Source organism: Achroia grisella, unplaced genomic scaffold (genome assembly GCF_030625045.1).
Source record: "Achroia grisella isolate CSIRO2021 unplaced genomic scaffold, CSIRO_AGI_Agris_v1 utg109, whole genome shotgun sequence".
Lineage (NCBI taxonomy): Eukaryota > Metazoa > Arthropoda > Insecta > Lepidoptera > Pyralidae > Achroia > Achroia grisella.
The window spans coordinates 6,824,693-6,844,219 of NW_026712573.1; the positions used below are offsets into that span (position 1 = coordinate 6,824,693).

Consider the following 19,527-nt stretch of genomic DNA (forward strand, 5'->3'; position numbering starts at 1 on the left):
CTAAATATTTTATTAGACTATTACATATTCCTAATGATTTTACTATGGACCCAAATGTTTTTTTTTATTTATCTGAAAGTTTTTATTTCATAACACTAAAAGTTAAATAGCCTTAAAGGTCAGAATAAGCGACCTAACCAACATAAACATTCTTAATTTCATACACCCATACAAACAAAGGGGAAGCAATAAATAACAGTTACAACATTCGAAAAAGCAATATGTTAGCGTCCGTAACCGCCATTAGCGCCGCCATATTTGATCTAACACAATGGATGCGCGTACGCAGCTCTGGCACAGCATTTGGACAAATTAGGCGCCCATCCATCGGATGGCTGTGAAAAATTGGTGTTAAATTATTTTTTTATGCGGCCGGGATTTGAGCACGTAACGAGTCTTGATTTGTGTATTTGACGAGTAATATTTCAATTTGCCTGTTTGTTTATGGTGGCTAAGCATTAGAACCATAGATAAATAAACAATACATCTATCTATACGTTAGGTGTATTTCTGATTAATTTTTATACACTAAGAAAATAGATTATAGGAATATGTTTATATAACATCTATATACCTAAATAGTTGCTACTAATATTTTTAATCCCCGACGAAAAAGGGCAATTGTAATACCCCTTTTTGACAATTCTGTCTATGTCTGTCTATAGGTTCGTATCTCATAAACGAATGGACTAATAATAATGTGGATTTTTTTAAAGCTGACTGGAGTTTCCTATATAAAATATAGGTATTAGGTACATTGTTTTATTTTATATTCTACAATTATTATTTAAATAGCTATGTGCAACATGTCCTAATGCAATTATGCGTATCCAAGTGTATCTTACACTACATAGTAATCTGTGAAACGATGGAAAAAACCTACGTATGCAACGTAAACTACGATAAATAAAGACGAAACTTCTAACACATGGACGGATGTAAATTTCACAAACATATATACGTAACTTCATTTATAGTAATGTGAAAGTGAAGAGCTTAAATTTTCCGAAGTACGTATCTCTTTCGCATAGTTCTAAAGAAGAAAATTACTTAGCGACATTGAAATAATTACAGCTTGCAGAAACCAGCCATTTTAAGATACAGTCGTACGAGCGAGCGAAGATAATTCATTCAAGTACATTACCGAGTTGCAGAGATTTGTAAAGACTGACTGTGAAATAAAAATGGTAATGGATATAGGTATCATTAGTATTAGTCTTGGTGAACATTAATCATAAGTGCGATCGCAGTGACGGCCGCTGATTCTTTACTGATTCTCTCTCGGTCTCATTAGTGTCGAGCTACCTACTGTATATTGCTACTATAATAGTAGGTGTAATTATGGAGATCTCGTGGTTATTTATTATTATTATTATATTTGTATGTGTGTACCCATATTTTTTTAACATATCTAACTATTTCACGCATACAGAAGCAGTAAGGACTGTTTTAAAAATCATAAAGAATATTATCACATTAAATATCCTTTTTACCTATATAATAGGTACTGAAATAGGTAGTAGTTTATAACGCAATAGGACGGTCAAATATTGAAAAATAACAATTTCGAAATTGATACAATCCAATTTTGTTTAGATATACATGTTTCAAATTGTCAATAACATATAATTACATGCAGGAATATCTTTTATTTGTGCATCTTTTAAGGCCGGAAAAAGTTTTATCTATTTATTTATTATAATCCTGTACCTAATATGTGCCTAACATAGTATTATCACAAAAATATACTTTATAGTTAGTACATAAATATATCATAATATTATAACAATATGTCAATTTCTTGTAGATAGACACTAGAAGAACTTTATTCGTGTTGAAAAGTTAAATTTGCTACTGGTCGCTTCATACTTCTCTAAAGCCACTGTGAAACTTTCGAGTGCTTTATAAGTTCTTTAAAAGTAGAAACAAACATGTAATAGCTCTAATACCTATAAATGCTATAACAATAAAATCAACATTCTACTTCAGCTTATTATTTTAATTGCTATGGGTATGAAACTACAATATTATGTACTTTTAATCAAATTTTTATATTCCATTTTCATAATATACCTATAGATACCTAGACTTGATAAGCATTAAAGTAAGGTCTCGGTTTTATCTGTTTAACCCAGTAGAAAATAATTAGATATTTTGTCTATAAAGGAAGATGTATATTAAGATATCATTTCAGTTACACAAATGTGTAAGCTGAAATCGTCACATAAATCAATGGATGTGAAACAAAAACTTTATTTATTGCAAATAATTACCTATGGCTACAATACATCGTGTTGCTGTCTGTACAATCGTAAACAAAAATAAACGCACTCGGGTACAAGCGTGCGAGAGGCTGGGAGCTACGTGACCGCAGATCGTGACCCTCCGAGATTGCTCTTGTAGGCTTTTAAAGCATCTACACACAGCCCTAAAATCGGTGGCAATATCGGAACAGTGGTAGAAAATAGGCAAATGCATTATAAACATATTAAATATTTTTTATTAGAAGCACATATTCAGAAAAGCAACTAGGTAGATATATAGAAGATGTTTTATTTGCATTTATATTTATACAATGATAGAAGATACGTAAATACAATTATTGTATTTATAATTAATTAATAAACTCAACATATGTGTATACATATAGACTGATAGAAACATACTTATGAATACGAAAGTTTATACGGATGAACCTGCCGTTATTGGAAGTAAATCCCGTGGGTTTCGCTAGATGGAGGCCTTCAGATACTTCCTACATAGCCTATTAATTTGCCTATACACGAGGTACAAATGATTGTATTGTGTGGAGTACAGGCAGTCTAGTGCGCTTCTCAACTTTGGAAATCGCTACCAATTTTAGAGACGTGTGTGATGGCCTTCATAGGCTCGTAGTGACTTGTACAGTGGCTATATTTGCACAACTACTATGTATATATAGGTAGTGAAGTTCGATGAAAGCTACGATGAATTGAAATAAATTTCGCAGGTCATCAAATAAAATAAGTGCAATGCAAATGCAAATCCCAATTAATTCAGTTTACTGTAAAGTCAGCTATTGTTAAAATTTCAAAAAGTTAAAGTTTTAAATTCCAATTGTCTTTGGTTAAAAAAAAATATTAGATAATAATTTAATATTACGTTGAATAAATTGAACATCTTTTCTATTCAAAATTCTTTCTGAAGATGTACTTACCCTATATATATTTTTAAGAATTGACTTGTTATCATATATACCTATATAAAAAAAAATAGATACATAAAAATTAAACCAATGTACCTATCAAAAGCACTTTTGTGTTATTGAAATACACAAGAACTATTCAAGTAATATCGACGTAAAGAGAAGTGACCGGCGCGCGCGCATAATACGTATGTAGATCCATGACCAATCGGTAAATGACAAATTACAAGATAAATTGCGTTTTTTTTACATAATTATGGTATTAGTCATTCTTTATGCCAATATTAGAAGAAAATACAATCTGTACCTATTCTTTATATCAAACTGTCAAAATGTATTGAAATAAATTTACTAAGGTAATGTTTGTAAGTCATCTGAATGAGTGCCGCCCAGCAGTTTGCTTTTAAGATACGTTTAAGTTGAAGGTTGTCTTTACTCCATATCGTGAGATATGGACCTCATACAACTTAGCCCACCAGAATTATAATACATAAATAGTGCTATGCGCGTTACGACGCGATATCCGTGATATGTAGGACTCTTTGTTTGGTTGTTTTCTATTTCTAATTACATAAAAAAATAGTTCTAGTTTCTAAGTGCACTTTATTACCAAATAAATCCATTTAAATTCAAATTAACATTAGCTAAATATGGTGTAAATCAGTACCTATATGAAATAATTTTTAAATGACATTTTTATGCCTAGGTACTGCAATGATAATACAAATATTGATATAAAACTCCAAACTTATTTAACTAAATAATATATGCTCATGAACGACACCACTACACGAGCATTCAAGTGATCATTAAAGCCTATATACCTAATATAGTAAAAGCTGTTGCAATAAACGGTTTTCATAGTCAATGTATATAAAACCCAAATACATAAAAGATCAATAGCGCCTACTGAACAGTAGACCTACAATACACAAAGCCATTCACCACTGAATGCGGTATAATTAAAAGGGCTGAGCCAAACACGATCAATCTCAACTCCATCTCCCCACATAAAGTCAAAATAATAGATGGCCACTCTAATGTCACTTTTTCTCGACGGACGATGTACTGTACACGGCGGAATTGACAGGTCATCAGCGACGGCGCAGGCGCACAGTGACGAAGCTCTTTCTCTTTAGCCGCAACAAAAGAAATCATCTTTACTAACTATCAAGCAAATGTATTCCTTAATCGGTAGCGCTCAGAGATGATAATCCAATGAAATAAATACCCGTATAAGACCTTCGTCATTGTTAGAGCGCCTCCCGTTCGGTTCTTTTTTCAAAAGATAATCTTCGGCGGCTGAGGCGTGAAGGCCGAGTGCCACACAACATGGCGTCGACAGGTTTCTTCCCGCTTTTTTAGTTCTTTGTTCCTTTCCTTTATTATCTATGGAAGTTTCGATCCCACCGTTCGATTTTTGAATACTCTTTTTTGTTTTTATTTTGCATTATTAATATCGCTGCGGCTTTTTTACTGTTGTTTCTATTTATTTACATACACAAAAAGTTCTTACAAGCGGTTGTCTATCGAGATCTTGAGGTGGAAACGGTTGTGACGAAGCAAATTTTATGATATAAAAATTGTTCTTGGAACACTCGTTTAAAAGTAAATGAAGTTAATCAAAGGATAGAATGGGAATGTATAATACAGGTGGTTATACGGAGCATGAGTCAAATAGAATTTCTGTTTCTGAGAAAATTATGATTTAGTGCGGTTGTAAAATTAAAAACAATAAAATGGAGGTCGAGATCGGTAGCTTGAGAACATTTGACGAATTTTACGTTCACATAAAAAAGCAAAATAAGTTTGATGTCAAATGAATTTATTCAACAGTTACATTCGGAATAATTTAAATTTATTGACGAAACGCTTTCTATGTTGGAAAATCTACGGTCCAGTGGTGTTTGTCATTTAACCAGAAGTAGAGTAAACACGGAACCGCTGTTAAGAACTTGTAGCAATCGATTCTTCAGCAATTAAGTCCGCTTCACTCTTGACTTCGCTTACAGATTATAAAACTAAGAATTTCGCATTTCATTCTTTTCATTTGAATTTCTAACCCTATTGTCAAAGATTCTGAGTCTGATTTTCATTGTTTGTATACAATACGTAAGATGTTTATATATACAAGCAGTTCAATTAGGTCTTGATATCAGAGTTCAAATCAAATTCAGAGTAAGAGCCTATAATCTTAAGGTTTATTTCATGTTGTCGATACCCGAGGAAGCCAAGTGAAATGAGGCGTCGCGAGTTCGATTCCCGATTCAGACTATTAAAGTGTTAAGGTCAACTTGAATAATTCTACGGTCGGCTTGTTAGCATATGTTTTGTGTATGAATGGAGCGTTTTGACTGAACAAGCGTTGGATTGAGTGTCGAATGTCATTCACGTCTGTATGGTGTAATGTTCTCAGAAAATTATATTTATGGCTATTTTAACGAGGTTATTGATCTTATAATTTATCGGATGCATTGTTGAAACAGAACATTTAATTGTTTTGTAAAAACTAGGTTCCTAGTTAGCAAAAATAATAGCAAACAAATTAAATTTCTGTTCTAAAATTAAACGCATACTAAATGTAAGCTTCCATAGTCTATGGCAATACATTACAATATCTATAAATGTGTATAAATTAAAAATGAGTCACTCTATCGTTCTATCGGTTTGTTGTGTCGTGAAATAGGGGATGAAATTTGTGGTGATGAAGGTGCGCGGTTAATGGGTTGTACATACTCTATATATAAGGGTTTGAAATGGATATCTGTATTGACACTTCTTAGTACTAAGATGCTATGTAGGGTAAAAAAAGTGGTCAAAAAAGTTTATGATTAGAGTAGACAGTAGAGATTTACACCAAAAAACTATTTTTGTATGACACTGTACAACCTCTTTTTCATTATAGATAGCGAAACTTACTGACAGAAGTTTCCAATCGAACTGCTTCCCAGTGGTTGGTAGATATCACATCAACAAAAATTAGTTTACATTAAAAAATATAGACAAATTCTGCCAGGTACACTAATTACACACTAAAATACACTGATTTATCAGGCAGGAGATTATTAAGTGCCTAATAAGTTAGAAAGAAAATGTTTAGGACATTTTCTTTTATCTTTGTCAACGAAGACATTATAATTTTTGAAATAAATATAAATAAACTATTTACAATATTATGAACCAAATGTACTTAGTAATAATTTTCTCAGTGGTACTAATAGATTATTTAGTGTTATCTGATTCAAATTTGGCATCATAACTTTTTAATTTCTGTGAATGTTCTATATTCGAAATTTCGTTCTAAAAATAATTAACTCTGATTATGAACCCTAAACTATATTAAAATTAAGCTTATACTACAGATTTTCTGTTTAATAAATATACAATAGTGTAAAATTAAAGTATTTTACAGTTACTTTGTTATCGTATAAAATGAAACCGCGAATAGGTACTTTTTTGCCTTCTCTACGCTTGAGAAATTAATTTAAATATAGTAAACGAATAAATTCTATCAATATTTTTTTTATAACAAATTAGATATTATTTGATTTTGTATTAAGTACTTGTAAGCAGGCTATTGTCTTCCTGCGTTATACGTGAAATAAAAAACCTATATTTAACAATGTTTTTATTTTATTTGTATCAGAAATTATAAGTAAAATACGTGCATATCTACTTAGTACAACAGTTCATTGCACCGATTCAAATTTCTTTATACAAATAAAACAAGCGGTAAGTTCTGAAACTGTCATCGTGAAGACTGCAGACCCCTCTACACGAAGGGGAGACGGAACGACTGTGGGGGTAGATAAGGAAATATTATTTCCTTTCTTTGCCTGCTGGCTCCGGTCTGATGTCTTTTTATTACACTGCCACAATTTATGTCTTCGCGTGTACCTACTCATGTTAATATAATAATAATAATAATAATTTATTCAGCATAGCATAATAACGTAAAAATATAGAAAAAAAATATTTTTACGTCATCACGTCCTTACATGACTCTCGTGGCTTACCACGGTTAACCAACCCTTAATGCCTTGCAAACTGGTCGTTTTTTAATCTTATTATAATTATTTCAGTTTTGTAAATATGCATTATTGCTAAGTTTAAATTTTAAATGAAGATTACCATAATACATTAGTAAAAACCGCACTCAAATAGATTATACCGTTCCTGAAGTTAGCAAACGAAAAACAAACACAAGAATTCTAACAAGTTTAGGGTGATGATACATTGATAAAATCCTTCTTAATAGTTTTTTTTATTTGTTATATTTTCATTATATGTATATATAGTAAGTACACATATCAGTAACAATACTAAATAATAATATCTTTATTGTCTAATATTTTTTTTACAAATACAAATAATTTATGAAGTCCCTGACTTCTGAGGATGGTATAGAAAATACCTGTGTTTCAGAAGTCAGTGTCCACTTCCATATTGAGGTGTACTTTAAGTGAGTTTGTTATGATATTTTACAATTTAAGTAGGTTGGTGTAATCTTAGGAGTGTATGTGTGTGTGTCTTGAGAAATTGTTGATAGTCTAGAAACGCCTATAGAAGTGCTATTACCGTATCAATAATTCTGTCTGTTCATAATCTAATGTTAATAACCATTTCTTAAGGTTGTTTTTGGCTATATGGTGTGTTTGACAATGATAATTTTTTTTTTGTTAATTTTATTATATTTATATACACACATGAAAAATTGTTGGTAAGACACCAACAATTTTTTCAAAGGCTGTACGACATTTGATAGCAACGCAAACATTTGTTACAGTGCGTTTTTTTTGTTTTCATTCGTATTGTATGGAGTTATGTTATACTGTTTTAAAGTCAAATGAAATATATATAGTTGTCTAATTGTTAGTATCTGACATTTTTTGTATAAGGCCTTTGTAGGGAATCTATAGCGACTGAAAGTCATTGTCTTTAGTAGAGATCTTTAAGTTTGCTCTAATGATATCATATGCGTTTTACAAGCTCCACCCCAGACTGTAATACAGTAACCGAATACTGACTGAGCCAGGGAGTAATATATTGTTCGCAATAGATTAAAATCTGTCACATTTTTCAACTTTTTGAAGGTCTATATAAGTTTCCTAATGCGCGACGTTATAAGGTCAATATGTAGTCGCCAGTTTATATTACTATCCAGTATCACACCCAGGTAGCGTATCTGGGATGTGGTGGACAGTACAGTGGACGTAAACTTGGTATTTGACCGTTATTTTAGTATCTTTTATTAATACGTAAATAGTTAACTTCTAGACTGTAATGATTAAAAAATACCTATATACATCTTCGCTTTAAACAAAGAAAGGAATTATATATTACGATCCTTGAGTTGGTTATACTGGCCAAAATAGATTTACTCGAAATTTTAATTTTTAGTTACCATAGATTAAGAAATTGAATTGTAAATGCTTAGTATAATGATATAAAGAAACAAACTAATAAGAGCACGGATCATATGTCTGTATGTATGTAGAAAAAAAGTATTAAAAAATTGCATAACCTACTCACATTCGTAGTAGGTAGCTTACACTCTTACCAAAATTACAGTCCAAGGTTCGCGGTCATTGAAAACGGCGCACGCTTTTCAATAAAAGTATTGTTACGCCATTCGAATTTGGACGCATATTTTATAAATCATCGAAGGTCATCTGTTTTCGAATTTTAAATTACATAGGTCGATAATAGCTGTTCCATATTTAAAGGCTATACGTATCAAGCACAAAGTTTAGGAGTTCAACCTCCTAGCCTATGTAGGTACTGAGCAAATAATCACTATGATTTCAAACTGAGCTAGAATTTGTAAAAAGTCCTCTACACGGATAGGATCACCTATTTCTACCTCTAAGAAGCTTGCTAGGTAACCTCTATTTCAGCTTCAAAGGTGAGAAATAGCGGTGAAAATAGAAAACACAGAGGCATGGCATTATACCTGACATAGTCATCTGCAATGACAGAGCATGACGGGTACTATACAGTCATATAACGATATAATGTCTTTAATGCATTTCATATAGGTATAAGACGGCTGCCGCATTCCATCAGGAAGGCTTGATTGCCATTCCAGTTACATAAAAAAAATGTTACAAACGGATTACTGAACTTATTGTACGATTATATTGTATACGAAAGCATTACAAACAGTGGGCACATGTCAATTTCACGCCATTTACCTGCACACAATACCCACGCGAAAGAAACATAATTATTTGAAAAAAGAATATTGTTTCTTTAAATGAACGGTACTGAGACCAGTCCTAGTATTGGGTTCATTTTACATCTTGCAAATATAATTTTTAATAGTCATACTGATATTATAAAGATTATTCGATATTTTTTCATTTTTTTTATACTAAGATGGCGTTTTTTTTGTTTACCCGAGATTCCCGAGATAAATGAGTTTTCTTGAGGGATATACTCTAAATAAAAAAAAACAATGTTTATGTAGTTACAATTAGCTTTAAACAGCTTCAATCATTTCTTGTAAGTATTTATTACATACATTCGTTTTCTCACTTGTTTCTACAACGCTTTGTGATATTGACAGAAAGGGAGATCTCGTATACATAATATATATTCATTTGCTCACATTGTCTCTTATTATATTCTCGAATTTTAGAATGCAATAAAGTATTTATGTAGGTATTTCTTTATGACATTTAAATAAATGAATACTGTCGGGAATTAAATCACGCATGAGCAACCTACCTTTTTTTAAGTCTATAGAAAATTCAGGAAAATTAATAATAAATAATTTATAAACGTTATAAAAGAGTAATAAAAACTATACGTAACGTTAGAAACATTACGTACCATTAATAATCACAATCGCCATTATATCTATCTTAAGTGCCTACCACATGACCTCAATGGTTTGACAACTAATAATTATTAATAAACCCTCAAAAGTTTCAAACCGACCAAATTACGCTAAACGCCGGATTTAACCCTCGAAAAGTCACCGACAATTACAGTTAATAAATAATAATTTAAATAATAAGCGTGTACAAAAAGTGCTGGGACCGCCAGACACGCCAGACCCATAAATAGCGATGACGTTCCTTATTTTTATGGAACAATGGCGGAGGATAAGGGTTCAAAATAAGATGGTTATGTTTGAAAACGCCACGCACGTATCATAATGGCGACCGGCAACAATCGCGCGGCACTAGCGATTATAACGATTACTGTCGATAACTTGTATCGACACCGGCTATTTGGTTAGTCGCTCGATTATCGATAATTTGCCCTCGGGGTACGCTCCTGACGCTGTAAATCGTTGACCGATTAGTTTTTTTACTGTCTTTATTTGGTACGTGATCGGTTCAGTTTTATAAGCATTCGTAGAGACTTTGTACAAAGTCGTCTGCGTGGGTAACATATGTCTTGCCTATTTCAACTGACAAGTTTCCTTATTGAGATTTGTTACCATTTAAAAGTGAGATGAGGCTATAAAATTAGAACTACCTACAGGATATCACATCGTAGTCCTTCTGAATGGCAACGCATGAGAAATAGCACGGTCGTCTTGTGATGACGGGATATTCGTGTATTTAGGCGACAGGCTTACAATCACGTTAACTAGCTTTTATAAAATTCGAAATTTACAAAAAAAGACGTAAGACTAAATCACAAAATATTATCAAAACTGTTGATATATGTAGATTACAAGTATATTAGAAAAAAAAAACAATTTTATATGTGAGTAAGGAAATAAAAAATAAATTAATTTCATTAGATTTAATAGGTACAGCATTACGACGGTACCTTTAATATTATCAAATAAACAGCGAAAATTGTAAGAAGTAAACCGTTAAGACATATCTCCACATGTTTTACTACCTATAATTCTATTCCACGAGTCCATATAAAATAGAAACCCGGGACTGGCGAGCTTTCAAAAACGCTACATTAAAACATCATAAAATTCAAACATAAACGTTTACTGCGGCCATTTTACGAGCACGCTACCTATCGATCGTTTTAACGATAAATAAAAATTAATGGACACAGGAATCGCATCGCAGTGGCTGAGTTAGGTGAGATGCGATATCTAGCGAAATCCCACTTCGAAGAACTCAACCCTAACAGACGGCACAATGGTCATAATATATCTTATACGTTTTTTACCCAGCTGAAGAAGAAAGAAGGATTATTTCCTTCAAGTACATAATTACGAACATATCACACGATGTATTGATACATTTTGGTAATAATGATATATCGCGATATGTAAGCCCTAAGTTTAGCGCAGGTAGGTACCTATAGGTTGTTTGTCTTACATGTATAGTAAATAATACTAGTATATAATAAATATGTCGAATATGATGCCATTACATATTTGATCAGTAACCATTTTATTAAACGAGAAGTTTTACTTACATTACTAATATTATCATCATAAACTTTTTAAAAACACATCATCCCCGTCTTCCGAGGGGGAGACTGGTTAGGGCGCTTAAATTAACAACCATCAAGAAATCTAACATTTCTTAAACTGATTAAACAATATTTGCGTTATGAATAAATTAGATCATTAATTAATAATTTAGGGTAACATTCATTTATTATATGTTATTATGGCTTAAAGATAATTGAAACATTCTAGATATATAGCTATACATAGAATCTGCTCATTTGGGAGATTTTGTACTAATTCATAGTAATCGAGTCTGCCGATTTGTAATAGCGACAAAGAGACTAAGAAATACTAACAAACAGATTGTGTAGACACGTCTTGATCTTTGACAGAATTGAGAGTGCTCAGTTTTACAGGTAATACACACATACTATAAAATGGCGATGCCAACATACTGCTACCTACATAAAAGTCATATGTAGTAAACAAAAACATCACACATTTATACGAAATACTTAAAATTTATTGGATTAGTGTAATATTGTTGTAAACAAATGTGAAATTACACTGATGAATGTATGAAGTAAAATAACAACGTATAGCGTTGGCCCTACCCTGACATACTTTGGTCCTAGACGATGTTTTCTTACTTTCACCAAATCCAATTATCACCACATAATTATTGGAGTGATCATAACGCTTGTCAATAAAGTTAGACATCAGTAATCATAGACTACGGAAATCGGAAATGTTATTAAAACATATTATCCTCGTCTTTAAAATAATTATTTAATACATCTGAATTGTTTTTGGTAACGTATATAAGATAGCATTGATTTCATATATGCGTTATATTAAGGTACCTTTACTTTGGACGTGGGTAATAAGTACGGAGGAGTGATACCAAAGGTGTCACAACATCATGTCAAGAAATAAACGATTAACACTTGCAATTAGGTGGGTTATCAACTAGTTACTTACATGAAAAACAAAACTCCGATCAATAGGACATATTGGCATGTTGCTTCCATATATAATTGTGTAATATAATGCCATAACGCTTATGATTTTATAATTAGATCTATTTTTGAAAACAATGAAATATGTAAACTTAGTCTACGTAGTCTCTGTTAATTGCAGTACGAGTTTTCATAGTAAAAAATATATTGAAGACTATTCAAGTACCTATGCTGTCAGTCTTATTAACTCGATCGGGCCGTCGGATGCAGAATCGCGAGTAATGGCCGCCCGCCCCTCACCCCGGCTACCGGCGGGTAGGGGACCAAACGAAATGGAATTCTATCCGTCTCTCCCATTCCACGCTGTTCGCCGCTTCTCTACGTGACTGTATATACCTAAGTATATATACTGTCTACGCTGACAACTTTCTCTCTACGCCCATTTTGGTTCTTAACACCTACCAATAAGGTCCAAATTGTTAATTCTTACCCCGCAAGAGTAGTTTTGTTTACGTCTGAAAATTTTCGCGTTTGCTTTTTTCGTCGCTCAGTTTTGACATTCGTGTCGGTTGAAGTTTGTGAATACTTTTACTGAAATCGCAATCTCTCTTGTTGTCGATGTTTCGTGAACAAATTCGAAACGATGACGCAGATTAAAATGAAAATCTGTTTGTTATGACTATTATCATATAATAACAATTTAATTCACACAGCACTATATATTCCCAAGCTAAGCAGAGCTTGTATTATGACTACTAGACAATTGATATGTATATACATATTTATATAGATATAGCTATATACATATTTGTCAATATACATACACTTGCACAGAAAACACCCAGATCGATATAGACAACCATACTCAGGAATACAAATGTTCGTACTGTGCGAGGAATTCAACCCGGGACCATAGGAAGTAAGGATATGTAAGTGTCAATAGTCGCCTATATATATGAAAAGCAATGGCTATTGTTTGCATATATACATTTTAAAGATATGTCCGTATATGCAAGCCTCACCAAACAAAAAAAAATTTCTGTGAATGCGTGCTGCAAACTTTTCATCTTGCAGTACAGCTTGTCATAGATATAATTTTGGTTCAATTCTCATAAGGGCGGTCCTAACTCTTTTAAAATGTAGTTACGTGTTAATTAATCTGTGGATCCTTCGATAAGAAAATCGAAATACAGGCAATGATTACAATTAAAATCTGTTTGTTGTGACTATTATGACGAAAAAATAGACACGTAGATGTCGCATTGAGATATTGATTCTGTATAATAACTTCAGCATTAAAAAAATATCCCCAGTTAATATCAAGAAAACCTTGATGGTACATTAAGAGATATCGATGGTTGGCTCTGCCACCGTAATGGCATTTCAAATTTATGGCTTCCACGAACCTTTTCTATGGTGAAAATGTCCGACTTTAATGAAGATATCTTAATAAATCTAGTTTCTTTGTTTTAAGGAAGAACTATTATATTAATTTTTAAGAAGTAATTTAATATCATGATGACCTAATGGGGTAATGTATATACATTACACCATTAGGTAGTATGAAACCATGAAGACTTGCTATGAATATATCACGTAAAACACAGTTGAATTAACTTCTTAAAAGAACTTCCACTTTTTTTATGTCGGTTAAAAAGAAGAGTTTAACTATAAAGAAGGGAGGCGGTAGAGCGTGCCCATATGAAACAACAACATAGCGATTCGAACTCTATGGTTTCGCCAAACAGCCGGGAGCGAAGATCTCATTGTTTATACAATGAGGGTGCAACCCCATAAGGATAAGAATAAAAAAAATGTAAGCAGTTGTTATTATTGAAACATTAATGTCGATTTATTCTTCCATTTTGACGTCATAAAATATCTATATACCTACCTATTATACAATATATATAAGCTAGATTTTAGTATTATACACCATTAAACAAAATAATAATATTATATGCAGTAGGAAGGGAAAAAAAATATACAAAAAACTTGACGTTCATAAGCGGCTAAACGGACACACGAACAAATGATTTTTGATTTCATTTGATTTATGTACTTTATCGTTTACTATTTTGTTTTAATTAATTATTTATTAGTCAATCAAAATAAATAAACAATACAACGTTATGTAAACGTCATTTTATGCAAAATCTGAACCAGTTACTTATTAGTATAAAACCAATAATATAAGGGTGTAAAATCAATTGAAAAATATTGTCAAAATAAATTTAGAATTGGCAAAGAATACAATAAAATAAAAACATACGTAACTTTTTTATTCTGTGGAATTGATGACCGAGAAGACCCCTAATTCTACAGCTTTTGAAGTAGGCTAAAAACATGTCGGACGCGTGTCTTTGATTGATAAGCGCTATCGGGCGGCACACGCGAGGGACCGCATGCCCTCGACTGGTCGGGAGCGATACGAGCTCGCAAATGCCTTCGGATGAAGAGGAAATAGATTCCAGGACATTATCTGTACCTCGTCCCCTGGAGAAATCAATGATGTACGATTCAACAAAATTGCAAATATTATTATATTATTAACATTTCGTCAAATTAAATCGAACTGTTAGCTAATTTGTAATGATAGTACTCGAAAATTGTAAGACGTATTGCTATTTCAAAGAGGCATACTGTATATATAGAACATGTGTATTGTGTATGTACCACAAAATTGTAAATATTATTTTATTATTAACAGCTCGTTAAACTAAATCAATGTGATAGCTAATTTGTAATAATCGTCCTATAAACTTTTAATACAGACTGCTGATTGAATAAGCACAGAGCAGCACGTGTATGTACAAAGCACATAGGTCAATAAATACAATCGATAAAAAATATTCATCACAATCGGTGCCCTAAAATGACTAGTATCAGAATAATTCGAAAGTTTGCACACTATCGACTCACATAGCCTATTTCTAATGTTGTACAGTGAAATAATTTTAGAGAAGAAAATAGTCTTTCTAATATAGTTTTCTAAATCAATTAGGATAAAAAAGTAGAAACAAACTACAATACAAAAAAATACGCCAGATCGTACAAAAGTTTATGCAATTTCGAATTAACCATATCAATAACCACATAAGCTCCTTAACCCCGGCATGTTGGGGTTCGATTCCCGGTCTAATCTACCCGTACGTAGGGTTTAGCTCAGCTAGTGGAAACAATTCCTTGTTTGCCGTATCTATACCATTACGCTCACTGCGCATTAGGGGTGAGTGAAATGGATATGTTATCTTTCTCTCCCTTCATAATCGAAATCACTGAAGGTGTTTCTAGAAAGAAAATATACATTAAAATTAACCTAGTATTATACATATTCAGTAATGTATAGGTAACATAATTTATATACCTTACATAATTTAGATATTTATAATTATAATATATTAATTAATATATAGATCCATATATTATTCATTATAACATTTGATATAACGCCACTTTCTAAATCGGAATAATCTACGATTTAAATATTCAGAGTGGATTTTGTACCATAAATTAACACTAAAGAAATTTTTAACTTGCGTACTTGATATAAAGAAGCAGAATATAACAGATCTTATTATACATGATCTTATTATGCACAATTATATATAAAATTCTCGTGTCACAGTTTTCGTTCCCATACTCCTCCGAAACGGCTTGACCGATTCTCATGAAAGTTTGTGAGCGTATTGAATAGGTCTGAGAATCGGCCAACATCTATTTTTCATCCCCCTAAATGTTAGGGGTAGTCCACCCCTAATTTTTTTTTATTTTAAGGCAAAACAACGTTTGCCTGGACAGCTAGTATATATATATATATATATATATATATTACCGATGATAATTTCAAGGGTGGCCGAGGTCCGACCTAACTGAATACATTACTAGCAATGGGGTCACTAATCACTGTTACTAAAAATTCCCTTCTACCTATACTTACATTTTGACAAACCGTGTAAAAATAGAAATAATCTAGAAAAATAATTCCAACACCAGTACTGTTAGTACCTGTGAGACCAAAAATTTTTATCCATATAGAAAGCAACAACATCGGTTAAGTTTTAGCGAAAATATCGTATAACCATTGCGAACAAATACAAGAAAACTAAAACTCCCTGTGTCAAATTATTCGTTACCTCTTTAGACAAGAAAATTCAACCAAATAAGTAAGTACGAACTGCTGTAGCATTTACCATTTACCACAACATTCACTCGATTACTCGATACACGCCGCTCGATCGAGCCCGCAAGTTCGCAATTTATTCAACAGCATTATTCTAGTGTAACGATGTACAAACACAATTACCCTGCGCAAACACGGACGGCGCCGCAGGCACGCACATGTTGCGGCCATTGTGAAATAAACATCGCAACCCTATAATAAACAACTCTTCTTTGAATTTAGAAAAGTACAATTAAATCTAGGTGCCAAAAAACATATAGTTTTAAAAATATTCCTTGTAATCTCACAGACAAATTAAATATATATATATTAGTTGTAAACACAGAGCAACTACATTTTATAAGATTCTATATAGTCCTTCTGAGAGAAAAATCAAAATTAAACCTATTTAACAACCTGTAAAAATTCTAAAAAACAAGAGCTTTCACCATTACACATAGACAAATTTTATTGTAATTTCTGGGTGTAACGGTGAAAGTCTTATTTTGAGAAATTTTACAATAAAATTTCTATATGTAGAACGATCACAAAAACTTAAAATTGAATCTATGCAAACAATTGATTCACCAGACGTAGACTGTAAAAGCCGTCTATGTGGATACTTCAGTATAACCTATTTCAGTCGCCAACCAGCTTGCTTAGTAAAGAATTTAGGTTGTAGGGTGCAGATTAGATAGTGTGAAATTACAGGATAAGGCATCAAGGCATGACACCTGAGACCTCTGGAATGGCAGCGATTGTTTGTCATTCAAATGACGTAAGAAATAGCTTACAAAGTTTCATAAAAACATTATTTTGTTCTAAGTACGCATGCTAAGTTGTAAGATAATAGATGAATAAAGGAATATCATACAAGTTGATTATAAATATGAACTATATACAGCCCTTTCCCTATAGTAACTTGACTCGTAACACTAAAAACAAATTAAATACCCATCATGTATGCGCCGTTAACATCTCTTGTTAAGCTCTTTATCACTTTAATAATATTCAAAGTCGCCAGATACAGTAGCACAAACTGAATATATTAACATTGAGTACACATTTCAACCTACTAAAACCAGAAATACCGGAACTCAATACTATATCGATGTCTAAAAATGTGCGACCCGGTTTTGCTCATAAAGCCTCTATGCTAAGCATCAAAATATAACGCAAACAGCTTTAGACCTTCTAATTTTTTAATGAAGGGCGTGATTGATATCAATCCCCCCAATCAAAATATTTGTACTATCTCTGTATGTATTCAAATTTCCTCTTCCTCACGATTCCCGTATCTCAACTACAATACGTCAGTTTTTTCTCTAACTCACGTCAAGGTGTTGGTTTCGACAAAGCGGTGAATAAAAAAGTAAAAAAAGATGTCTATGGCACTACCGCGTGGAGACGTGGCTAATGTGTAATGCGGTTGGCTTTTTGTACGTCGCCTGCCTTTTTGTTTCTTTTTTTCACTTGGATTCGGTTACGGTTCGTATTGATCGAAAATCCGATTTCAAAATGGGTGCTCCGAGAGTTTTATTGTTGCCTCGATACGTTCTTAAACAATAAAAAACGCATTTTAAACTCAGAATGCAATTCTCACATGTCACGTTCAGAAATTGAAGGGGACGTGGTCGTGTTTTAGAAAAGTAATTATTCGATATCGATTGGGTTCGAGTTGAGGTGAGGACAATAAAAGACCTGATTTATTTTTTCATATGGCAACAAAGCATTCGATTGTGTACGTGATAGCTTATATCGACGTCTGATTGGACTTACGTAAATAAAGTTCGGTTTGCAGACTAGAATATTGCAATTACAATATAATGTAGTGCCTGTATTTTGGCGACATTGACCTACAACATTGTTCACTGATATACAGCTTTCTAATAGCAAAATAGTACTTTCACATAAATCTATATATAATTATTACGTGTTCAAAGTAAATGCTATACGGGTCATACCAATACTTAAAAATCTCTTTCTCTATCTCTCAATCAACACCTAATAATTATTTGTTACAATGTTACAGCATTGGAAATCTAAAAAACAGTTTTTAGCGTCGTCTCTGCCACATACATACATAGATTTAACTATTACAAAAGAATAATAATTATAGAAAAACGGATATTTTTGGACACTATATTAATTTGAATTTATAAAAAAATACAGTCGTTTACTTAAAGGAACAATTTTCTAAATTCATCTATAGCCAATAAATAATACTGACAGGTTTTATGACTGTAAAAATCTATATTTTATATTAACCAGGGTTCAAACTTCATTGTACACGTTGACCGTAATATTATTGTCGTCTTGTCACGTTTTGATAGTAAGTCTAAGTCACAAAAACTTTTCTGTAGTATACGAGTACTATCACAATTTCCACACCAATCGTAGTAAGTACTTATTCATTTTCGTCGACAAAGAAAAAGCGGTTGTTGTCATATTTGAAGATTTGTCGATTTATAGTAGGTATCTAATTATACTACTACTGAAAAATGGAAGAATTATGAATAATCCGACAACTATGAAATGGTCCTACTTTTCTCTAAAATTTACTTAAAAAAACTATGATTTATATGAAAATTATAAGTTTTTAGTCCAAAGTGTATGATACATTCATACACTTTGGACTAAAAACTAAACAGTATAAATTTTCGCCTTTACGTATTTTGTTATGTATATAATCGTAAATTAACTCATAATTATATATTTGCATAATAATTTTAATGATTATATTGAAATTATTATAAAAATCGTTGTAACAATAACGCCTAAAAAAAAAGACGAGCGCACTCTCGAGAACACTAAGAGTTCTCTATTGGAAAATGTATCAAAT

General features: G+C 32.2%; 1 protein-coding gene across 1 annotated transcript in view; it reads right to left on the bottom strand.

Annotated features, from left to right (window-relative positions):
- The window catches only part of LOC131848443 (LIM/homeobox protein Lhx1), a 73,261-nt gene that overhangs the window by 38,632 nt on the left and 15,102 nt on the right, over window positions 1-19,527 (bottom strand). The gene's annotated exons all lie outside the window — the stretch shown is intronic.